This window comes from Cebus imitator, unplaced genomic scaffold (assembly GCF_001604975.1).
Source record: "Cebus imitator isolate Cc_AM_T3 unplaced genomic scaffold, Cebus_imitator-1.0 Scaffold567, whole genome shotgun sequence".
NCBI lineage: Eukaryota > Metazoa > Chordata > Mammalia > Primates > Cebidae > Cebus > Cebus imitator.
This window is the reverse complement of record NW_016107882.1, coordinates 511,063-521,610: the sequence shown is the minus strand read 5'-3', so window position 1 is coordinate 521,610 and position 10,548 is coordinate 511,063. Positions and strand designations below refer to the sequence as shown.

General features: G+C 51.3%; 1 non-coding gene across 1 annotated transcript; it reads left to right on the top strand.

Moving 5' to 3' along the window:
- Positions 1-6,010: 6,010 nt before the first annotated feature.
- On the top strand, positions 6,011-6,169 carry LOC119469077. Its single transcript, XR_005197902.1, has one exon. It is a non-coding gene; the product is annotated as a U1 spliceosomal RNA (small nuclear RNA).
- Positions 6,170-10,548: the final 4,379 nt, after the last annotated feature.

The window sequence follows — 10,548 nt, the reverse complement described above, 5'->3', positions numbered from 1 at the left end:
CATTTGCATTACTTAAAAACCGCCAGGCGTGGTGGCTCATGCCTGTAATCCCAGCACTTTGGGTGGTCGAGGCGGGAGGATTACTTGAGCCCAGGAGTTCAAGACCAGCCTGAGCAACATAGTGAGGCCCCATCTCTACAAAAACAGAAGAAATTATCTGGGCGTTGTGGTGCATGCCTGTGGTCCCAGCTACTTGGAGGCTGAGGTGGGAGGATTGCTTGAGCCTGGGAGATTGAGGCTGCAGTGAGCCGTGATTGCACCACTGCACACAGCCTGGGTCACAGAGTCAGATCCTGACTCCAAACCCAAACAAAATCTCCTTCTTGCCCCTTTAGAGCCAAACTGTTTTCTGTCATCGCAGATTCGTCTGTTCTAGAAATTTACATGGATGGAATCATTCAGTCTTTTTTATCTGGCTTCTTTTACTGGGCACAGTGTTTGTGAAACTCCTCAGTGTTGCATGTAACAGTAGTTCCTTTTAATTGCCGAGTGGCACTCCTTGGTGTGAATGCACCACAGTTGGGCTAACCACCGGATGCTGATGGCCAGTAGGATGTCCCCATTTTTGGTCACAATGAATTGGTCTGCTGTAAGCATTAGAGTATGTATATTTTTTTTAAGAGACAGTGTCTCGCGCTGTCATCGAGGCTGGAGTGGTGGCACAATCATAGTTTACTGCGGCCTTGAACTCCTGAGCTCAAGCAATCCCCTCACCTCAGCCTCCAGAATAACTGAAACTGCAGGCGTGCACCACAGCACTTGGCTAATTTTTCAACTTTTTGTAGAAATTGGGTCTTGCTATGTAGCCCAGGCTGGTCTTGGGCGCAAGCAATCCTTCCATGTCTCGAGTAGCTGGAATAGGTGTGAGCCACTACCCAGCACCATTTATTGAAGAATCCATCCTTTCCACACCAAGTGTTCTTGACACCTGTGTTGAAATCAGTTGGCTGTAGAAAGTGGATTAATTTCTGGGCCCTCTGTTTTGTTCCATTGGTCCATGTGTCTGTTTTATGCCAGTTCCATGCTGTTTTGGTTACTGTAGCTTTGTAGTGTATTTTGAGGCCTGGGAGTGTGATCCCTCCAGCTTCGTTGTTTTTGTTCAGGTTGGCTTTGGTTATTTGGAATCTTTTGTGGTTCCATACAAATTTCAGTATTGTTTATTTTTCTATGAAGAAGGTCATTGGTATTTTGATAGGCAGTGCCTTGAATGTGTAGATTGCCTTGGGTAGCACAATCATTTTAACACTTAATTCTTCTGATCCTTGAGCATGAGGCGTCATCTCATTTTTTCATATCTGCTTCAGTTTCTTTCATCGGTGTTTTGTACTTTCCCTCGTAGAGGTTTTTCGCCTGTTTTTTTAAATTTATCCCTGGGTTCCCAGTGGACTAGTTTTTCAGAAAAAAAAAAAGAAAAGAAAAAGAAATTTAGCCCTAGGTGTTATATATTTTTTGTAGCTATTGGAAATGGGATTGCCTTCTCAATTTCTTTTTCAGCTAGCGTTTTGTTTGTGTATAGAAATGCTACTAATTTTTGCGTATTGCCAGGGGCAGCCTGTGGGACTTTTTCTTAGGCCCTTATTGGAGGCACAGGGCCACTGAGCAGGCCAGGGGCGTACCTGCAGGTGGTGGGCGCTGTGGGGCTGATTTCTCAGACCCTGAACTCCTGCTATCAGTTGCTTGGGGGCAGGCGGGTCCTAAGTGGGGAGGCCCGCAGCTGTTTGGCTGGCTCAAGGGTGGGTTTGCTGCAGGTGGGATGGGCAGACAGCTCCTCCAGACGGAAGAGCTGCCGTGGGGACGGCTCTCCCTGCTGTGCAGGACCAAAGCTATAGCTGAACCTGGGCCCCAGCCCCATGAAGCTGGGGTTGTGGTGTTCAGTCGCCCATGTGGGTTTGGCAGCATGGAGGTGGAGCCCCAGTGCTGGAGAGGTGCGGGTGCTACTGGCCCCGGGTCACACCCCCTCCAGATGTAGTAGCAGCTTGGCTGTCGGTGTGGGTGTGGGGTGGGAAGTGCCCACCTTGTGCTCCTGATTGGGGCAGCGCTGCTGTGTGAATTCGCTGCAGTGCCGCAAACTGGGTGCAGGGCTTGCGAGGGCTGTGGGCTCTCCTGCAGCAAGGACTGTCAGTGTTGGCTGTAGCGGTGGCAGCTGGTGGAGATCTGCTGACCTTTCCCCGGCCACAGGAGGTCCCTCTTTGCTTCTGGGTCAAACTGGTGAGTGAGGAAGACTGGGCGGCAGAGGCTGGGCGGCTCCAGGCTGCCCTCCTGGACTTCCAAGCACCACAGGTGTGTCTCCACACCTCTGCTGCTCTCCAGCGCTCTGCCTTCAACGCTGCAGTCAAATTGTCGCTGTTAGTTCGTTGCCTTGGTCCTTCCTGGGGGAGGAGGGGATGAGTGCCAGCAGTTCTAGCCAGCCCTCTCGCCAACACCACTCTCCTCCTGGTGTCTTTCAAAAAGCAAAAGTTGAACATTTTTACTACATCCAATGTAATCATGTTTCAGTGATGAATATTTTTGAATTTTGCTCTGTGTTTAGAAGCCCTGTTAGTAGGAGCATACTTATTTGGGGTCATGATGTCCTCTTGATGACTTGGCTCTGTTGTCTTTCTTTATCCCTGTGTGTTCATTGTTCTGACGTCTGCTTTGTGTATCGGCAACATGATGACTTCAGCTTTCTTTTGACAGCATTTCCATGGCATACCCCTTTATTTCCTTGTACTTTTAGCCTATCTGTGTCTCATATATATATATGTACACACACACACATAATAGGTATGTGTATGTGTGTGTGTGTGTGTGTGTATGTATATATATATATATATATATATATATATATTTTTTTTTTTTTTATCATGGAATTTCACTCTTGTCACCCAGGCTGGAGTGCAATGGGATGGTCTCACTCTCACTGCAACCTCGGCCTCCCTAATTCAAATGATGCTTGTGCCTCAGCCTCCCGAGTAGCTGGGATTACAGAGGCCCACAGCCATGCTCAGCTAATTTTTGTATTTTTAGTAGAGATGGGGTCTCACCATGTTGGCCAGGCTGATTTCAAACTCCTGACCTCAGGTGATCTGCCTGCCTTGACTTCCCAGGGCACTGGGATCATAGGTGTGAGCCACTGTACCTGGCCTTTTTTTTTTTTAAATAAAATTTTGAGGCAGGATCTTGCTCTGTCACCCAGGCTGGGGTGCGGTGGTGTGGCACCATATTGGCTTACTACAGCCTCACCCCCCCAGGCTCAAGCAATCCTCCCACCTCAGCCTCTCGAGTAGCTGGTACCACAGGGGCACGCCACCACACCCAGGTAATATTGTATTTTTCGTAGAGATGAGGTTTCACCATGTTTCCTGGGCTGGTCTTGAACTCCTGGGCTCAAGCAATCCTCCTACCTTGGTCTCCCAAAGTGCTGAGACTACAGGCATGAGCCACCATGCTTGGCCTTAACCTATCTGTGTATCTATATTTAAAATGGGTTTCTTGTAGGCAGCTTAGAGTTAGTTCTTCATTTGTTTATTTCAGTTGATAATCTCTGCCATTTAAATGGAATGTTACATCATTTAAATTTAATGTAATTATCAGTGTTTCAAAATTTGTCCTATCCATTTTTTATCCTTTTTCCTCTTTTTTCTTCCTTCTTTTAGAATCATAAATTTATCCTGTTTTTGGATTCCAATGTGTCTTACTGGCTTTTCAGCTAGATCTTTTTGCTTTGCTTGTTCAGTGTTTTTTTCTACAGTTGTCAATTTGCAGCTTAAACTCAAGCGAGCCTACATCCAGATGGTATTATAACCCTTAATGTGAATGTTAATCACGTTAAACAAGTTCCATTTCTGCCCGAGTCCTTTCTTTGTTGTCATGCGTTTCACTTTCATGTGAAATACAGCTGACGTGTTTCCTTTAGCCTCAGTAGCTTCCTCTAGCATTTCTTGGCATGCAGATCTACTGAAAATGAATTCCACCAATTGTTGTTTGTATGGAGCGGTTCTGAATTTGCCCTCATTTTTTGAAAGGTATTTTCACTAATTGTCTAGGTTGATGGGCACTTTTTCTTCTGTCATATGAAGGCACGTCGTTCCATCCGTTGTCTTCTGACTGGAATTGCTTCTGATGACAAGTTGATGGCTGTTCTGTTTCTTTGTGTTTAATGTGTGTTTCTCTGGCTGCTTTTCCTTGTTTGTCCTACTTGAGGCTTATAGAGCTTATCGGTCTGTGAGATTTATCAGGTTTGAAAATATTGCATCCATTTCTCTAATGACCAGATTGAGATACCATCTCACGCCAGTTAGAATGGTGATCATTAAAAAATCTGGAGACAACAGATGCTGGAGAGGATGTGGAGAAATAGGAACACTTTTACACTGTTGGCGGGAATGTAAATTAGTTCAACCATTGTGGAAGACAGTGTGGCGATTCCTCAAGGACCTAGAAATAGAAATTCCATTCGACCCAGCGATCCCATTACTGGGTATATATCCAAAGGATTATAAATCATTCTACTATAAGGACACGTGCACACGAATGTTCATTGCAGCACTGTTTACAATAGCAAAGACCTGGAACCAACCCAAATGCCCATTGATGATAGACTGCACAGGGAAAACGTGGTATATATACACCATGGAATGCTATACAGCCATAAAAAAAATGATGAGTTCGTGTCCTTTGTAGGGACATGGATGAACCTGGAAACCGTCATTCTCAGCAAACTGACACAAGAACAGAAAATCAAACACCGCATGTCCTCACTCATAGGCGGGTGTTGAACAATGAGAGCACATGGACGCAGGGAGGGGAGCATCACACACTGGGGTCTGTAGGGGGGAAGTAGGGGAGGGACAGCGGGGGATGGGGAGTTGGGCAGGGATAACATGGGGAGAAATGCCAAATATAGGTGAAGGGGAGGAAGGCAGCAAACCACACTGCCATGTGTGTACCTATGCAACAATCCTGAGTGTTCTTCACATGTACCCCAAAACCTGAAATGCAATAAAATATATATTAAAAAAACAAACAACAAAAAAACCCGAACAAACAAAAAAAGAAAATGTTGCATCCAAGTTTTCTTCAAATATGTTTCTGCCTGCGTCTTCCTTTTGGGACTCCAGCTGTACGTACGTGAGTGGCCTGATGCTGTCTGAACGTCAGGGACGTTCCGTTTATTTTTATGTTAAACTTTTCCCCCATCTCTGTGCTTAGGTTTAAATACTTTCTAAGGCTTGTATTCAAGTTCTCACTTGTATTCAGGTTCGCTGGTATTTTTCTGCAGTTTTCAAACTGCTGCTAAGTTCATTATGTGAATTTTTCATTTCAACTGTGTTTTTCATCTCAGAGGCTCCATTTAGTTTTATACATACATAATATATGTTTCCAGGATATATCCTTTGGTTAAAAAAATGTCTGTAGGTATTAAACGTAGGACTACCTAGAATGGCCTTGGAGATTCATTTTCTGGTGTTTTTGACAGTGTGACTTTGATAGCTGCTTAGAAGTGGAATTGTAGGATGCAGTTGTGAACACACACGTACCTTCCCAGGCTCTCTGAGCTTCCTCCCACAGGGGCTGTGCCGTTTGCATCCCAGCAGCAAGACGTGAGGTTACGTGTTTCCCTGCAGCCTCCCCATCAGGGTGCGGTGGCAACCTTGTGGAGTTTTGCCAATCTGATAGGACAGATGTTGTAACTCAGTGTCTTTTCACTTATAGTTCTCTGATCATGAAAACGAACAGGCATGGCTGGGCGTGGTGGCTCACACCGGTAATCCCAGCCCTTGGGGAGGCTGAGGTCGGTGTATCACCTGAGGTCAGGAGTTCGAGACCAGCCTGGCCAACATGGCAAAATCCCGTCTCTACTAAAAATAAAAAAAGAAAGAAAAGAAAAGGAACAGGCCCACTTGCAGCCGGAGCTGTGGTGCCCCTGGAGGACGCGTGAACTCCGGGGGCGAAGCCGTCACCATCCATGCATCTCAGCGCATGGGGGACAAGCCCTGTAGGATTCATCCAGTAAAAATAAAATCCTGTACTCACCTGGCCGGGGAGATACCATGATCACGAAGGTGGTTTTCCCAGGGCGAGGCTTATCCATTGCACTCCGGATGTGCTGACCCCTGCGATTTCCCCAAATGTGGGAAACTCGACTGCATAATTTGTAGTAATGAGAGACTGTGTTCGCGCTTTAAAAAAAAAAAAAAAATCCTACCAAGTGAATTTGTGGGCTTGGGAAGGTGTAGACAGTGCAGGTCAGGCATCACCTGCATACAAGCAGAACTCACAGGAACGGCTGCTGGGCGAGGGGATGGGACGCGGCTCCCGCATCTGCCCCTTGGTGTCAGGCCGGCCCCCTGCTTCTCGCCCTTGTCGCCAGAGTGGAGGAGGCAGAGGTCAGGGAGGCGGTCACTGCTTGTCCCCAACAGTGGACTCAGACTCCAGATGAGGCGGCCACTCTCAGTGTCCGGTTTCATGACTCCAGAAAGCCCCTCTCTGTAGAGTGTCAGGAAGGGCCCATGACCCACAGAGCAACTGAGCAGGGCCCAGTACGCAGGACACGCTGCACAGTGCCACCATTGACGCACCGGGACAGAAGGGGTGGGAGTGCGGGTGCTTGGGAGCCTGGGCGGCCCGGGTAACACAGAGCCTTCTTGTCCATCTCTGCGTCGGTCGTCCCACGTGGCCATGGTGTGGCATGGATCTTGTGCAAGAAGTAATTCAGGGTGAGTCCGCAGTGCCAAGTAAAAGCAAGTTTATTAAGAGAGCGCAGTGGTGAAAGAACCGTCACTCCACAGGCGAGTGGGACGCGTCCGCCCTGGGCACAGCCCTTGTCTATGTGGGATGTGCTCGGCTACGAGGGTTGGTGACAGAAGATTAATTTTCCTAATTTCTATATTTTGTAAGAATCAGTATTACTATCTTTACAGCAAAAGTGGGAATGCCTTTGCTCTCCGGATATGGGGATACCTGGGCCCTCCAGAGTCTGGGTCTGTTTAGTAACGTGATTAATCTGTTCATGAACTGTAAACCCCGAGAGCCCCAGAAGGTCTGACTCTGGGCACACAGTCCAGCCAGTTCTGCCTCATTTTCCCAGCCCGCACTCAAGATGGAGTCGCTCTGGTCCGAACACCTGTGACATTCTGGACGGCAGGCCGGGGCTTAAACAACAGACATTTATTGCTCGCAGCATGCCCACGGGGCTGGCAGTCTGAGGTCACACAGCAGGGCTGCTCCCTCCTGAGGCCTCTCCTTGGCTGCAGACACCGGCTTCTCCCTGAGTCCTCACGGGCTGCCCACTCTGCCTGTCTGCCTCCTGCTCTCCTGTGCGTACCAGGACGCCGGTCACGTCGGGCCCACACTCATGATCTTGTGGAACTGAAATCCTTTCTGTAAAGACCGCCATCCCCAAATACAGTCACATTCTAAGGTCCTGGGGTCAGGACTTCAACATTTACACCTGGAGGCAGGCACAGCCCAGCCAGTCACAGCCCGTCATCCTCCCCCATCCTCCTCCAGTCTCCCTTCGTCTTCCCTGAGGGTCAGCATGGGCTCTGCCATTGTGAGCTTCACGGGAATGAGGGTCACGGGGCTGACGTGGAGGAGCTGGAAGTGATGGGGAGGGAGGTGGGGAGAGGGAGGACCTTGGACTCCACCCCCTGGGGTCCCCACCCGGGCAGGGCTGTGGAAGGGGCAGTATGCCACCCTTGTCGGTGCCAGAAGGAGGAAGGGATGGGTGGCAGGCACTGTGGTGGGGAGAGGGCTCTCCAGCACTCGGATCTGCGCACTGTGACCGCGCTGCCTGGACTCAGCGCAGGAGGATGTGGCAGCTGGCAGGGCTGTCACCCTCGCGATGGCCCCGTTTCCCAGGAGGAAATCGAAGGGATGGCAGGATTCAGCACAGAGCACACAAGCCCTGCTGTTATCTCACAAAAGCCAGGCCGGTCTCCTGCAGCTTTCCATGTGACTTAGCGTCAATATTGGGGGTTTTATGGTTACCTCAGGAAACCTACTTTTGAACAAATAATAGATTATATTCTCTGGAACACAGGGGGAGCTAAATGACTTTTGACAGCCAGCAGCTTACGGAAATAGCCCTTTTCCTGGCAGAAGAAGCCGATTCCCCAGGGCCACGTGTGCTGCTTCATCCAGCTTCCCCTCACTCTTTGCTGACGGATGCCCGGAGTTCAGCCCCCCGCCTGACTGCTGCTGCCATTGCACCCTCCACCAGTGCGATAGTGACGGTTGTGACATGTGATTGCAAATCGGGACACAGAGCCCTCCCAGAGCAAGGCAGCGCCCCGGGGGCCAAGGGACTAGGCTACTGGGGACCCTGGGCTCTTGGGACATGGGGCTTGGGTGCAGACAGGACCTGGGGTGCTCCCAGGTGCATGCTGATGGCAGGAAGCCCCATGTCACAGAGATGTGGCCCCAGACGCTTGAGAAGAGATGGCATGAGATGACGTAAAAAACCCAGCGGACCTATGTGGGTGCCATCCCGAGTGTGCGACCCCTGGTTGTGGGACCCCAACCCACGGAGGCAGGCACCCAGTAGACACGAAGCAGGACACATGGTGACCGGTACCGACTTTATTGGGATCTCCGGGCGACTCAAGCGGGAAGGGAGAATTGCGCGCGCTTTCTTTGTTCGGTTGACTTTATAGGGACAGAGGGCCTGGGGTGGTAGGAGAGCTGACCTGGCAGGTAGTAATTGGCTAGGTTGATTGCTGGGCAGGAAGCCTGCCGGGCGGGAGCTTGTGGGACGGGAGGTTACAGGAGAGCTGGCGGGGCAGATGGTGACTGGTTCAGTGGGCCGCTGGGCGGGAAGGTCGCTGGTCTTGGGCCGGGCCAGGATAGAGTGAGATAAGGGACCCTCCCTGTGGGGGAGGAAGGGCCTTCCTTATCGGGAATTAGGTCCTTTCCACATGGCTGGGGAACGGGGCCAAAAAGTCCTCTACCAGACACCGAGCCCTGTTGGTGGATTAACTTGGTTCCATGCCCACAGCTGCCTGAGGTGGAGGGATGGTCATGCCCACTGCACAATTGAGGCTGAGGCCAGGAAGAGTTTTGCCAGATGCCTGGGCTGGGGCCGGGGCTCAGGGCCACTGGCTGAGCTGCCCACCTGGCCCACCCCGGGAAGTGTGTGAAAGGGCCTGATGGGGAGGAGGTGCTGTTACCCCGGGAGTCCCAGCCTCACCTCAGGGGGAAGACGGGGGAGAGCAAGGCTGGGGCCATCCCTGGGGCTGCGCATGTGCCCCCTGCCGTGGAAGACACAGGCCACCCTGCATCTGTGCCATCCAGGGAGTGGGGAGGAAGCATGTGGCTGTGGAGAGCCCAGCAGGTAACAGGAAGAGCTGCACACGCAGAGGACCCAGCCCCCAGGCAGGAGCTGAGCTGCACCCCTGCATCTGCACCAGCTGAGACGAAAACTTGGCATCAGCACCGCCCTCCCATGAAGACGAGGACCCATGCCGCTTGGTGCAGGAGCTGTGCACTGGGCAGCCACGAAGGCAACTCCAGCCAGCAGTGCCAGGAGCAGCGCCAGGCCTCGTGGTGGTGGTGGTGGGGGTACAGGCTGGCTCCTGGCAGTCGCTCAGCTCTCCAGGGACAGGCAAGGACGTGTAGAGAGGGGACAGCATGGGCGTCGAGGCTGAGGCACTGGCCCCTCCCAGACTGACCTCTAGGACCACCCTGCCTGCCCCTGGGTACCCCGCTGTGCCTGGGGAGAGCAAGGGCCACTTTGGGTTGAAGGCTCTGGGGACGCTGTCTTGAAATTCTTACCAATTTTATCACTAAGCTTGTGTTTTTCCAGCAAGGTAGATGGGCATGGAGCACCCACAAGAGCAAGCCACGGGCGCCCTCTGAGCCCAGTGCAGTTCCAGCGCTGCTTGGAACCTACACAGAGCATATGAGTGGGGCTCATGGCGACCGCAGGGCTGGTCGCAGCCAGGACAGGGTGAGGGCCGCAGCCCCAGACTCGCCTTCCCTTCAAGCTGAGCAGCTTCCAGTGGGAGGAAACACCAGTGACCAGCCCCGTGCTCCCTCCTCAGCGGGTCCAGGGGAAGGGGCGATGCTGGCGGAGTGTGATGACCAGGCGGTGGAATCAAGGCGGCTGCTGCTGGGTTTTGTGGGACGCGTCCGCCTTTCCAGCGGCCACTGAGAACAGGTGTATGTGAACTGTGAGACAGAAACGGAGATTTCACCTTCCGGATGAGTTACACATTTCATTTTTGCATTTAAAACTGGAGTGTCCTATGGGCAAAGACCTAGAGTTTTCTGCCATCTTAGCTAGAAATGAGCTGCAAAGTTGTTCTCAAGATGTCGTGTGTAACTGGTCAGAGCAAAACATGGAGAGCCCTTAGCAGGTGCCCACTTTAATGCATCTTCTTCATATCCCCAAAGTTCCTTAAACATATGTGACAATGAATCAGGAAGAGGAGAACGAAGAGCAGAAGTTCCCTTGCAGAGTTTTGCATCAGTGACATGTAAACGAGCAGGCCACAGATGAGCGCAGGAGAGCCCCGTGTGCCGTGTGCATGCGTACCGGGCTATCGTGACGTGTGAATGAGCAGG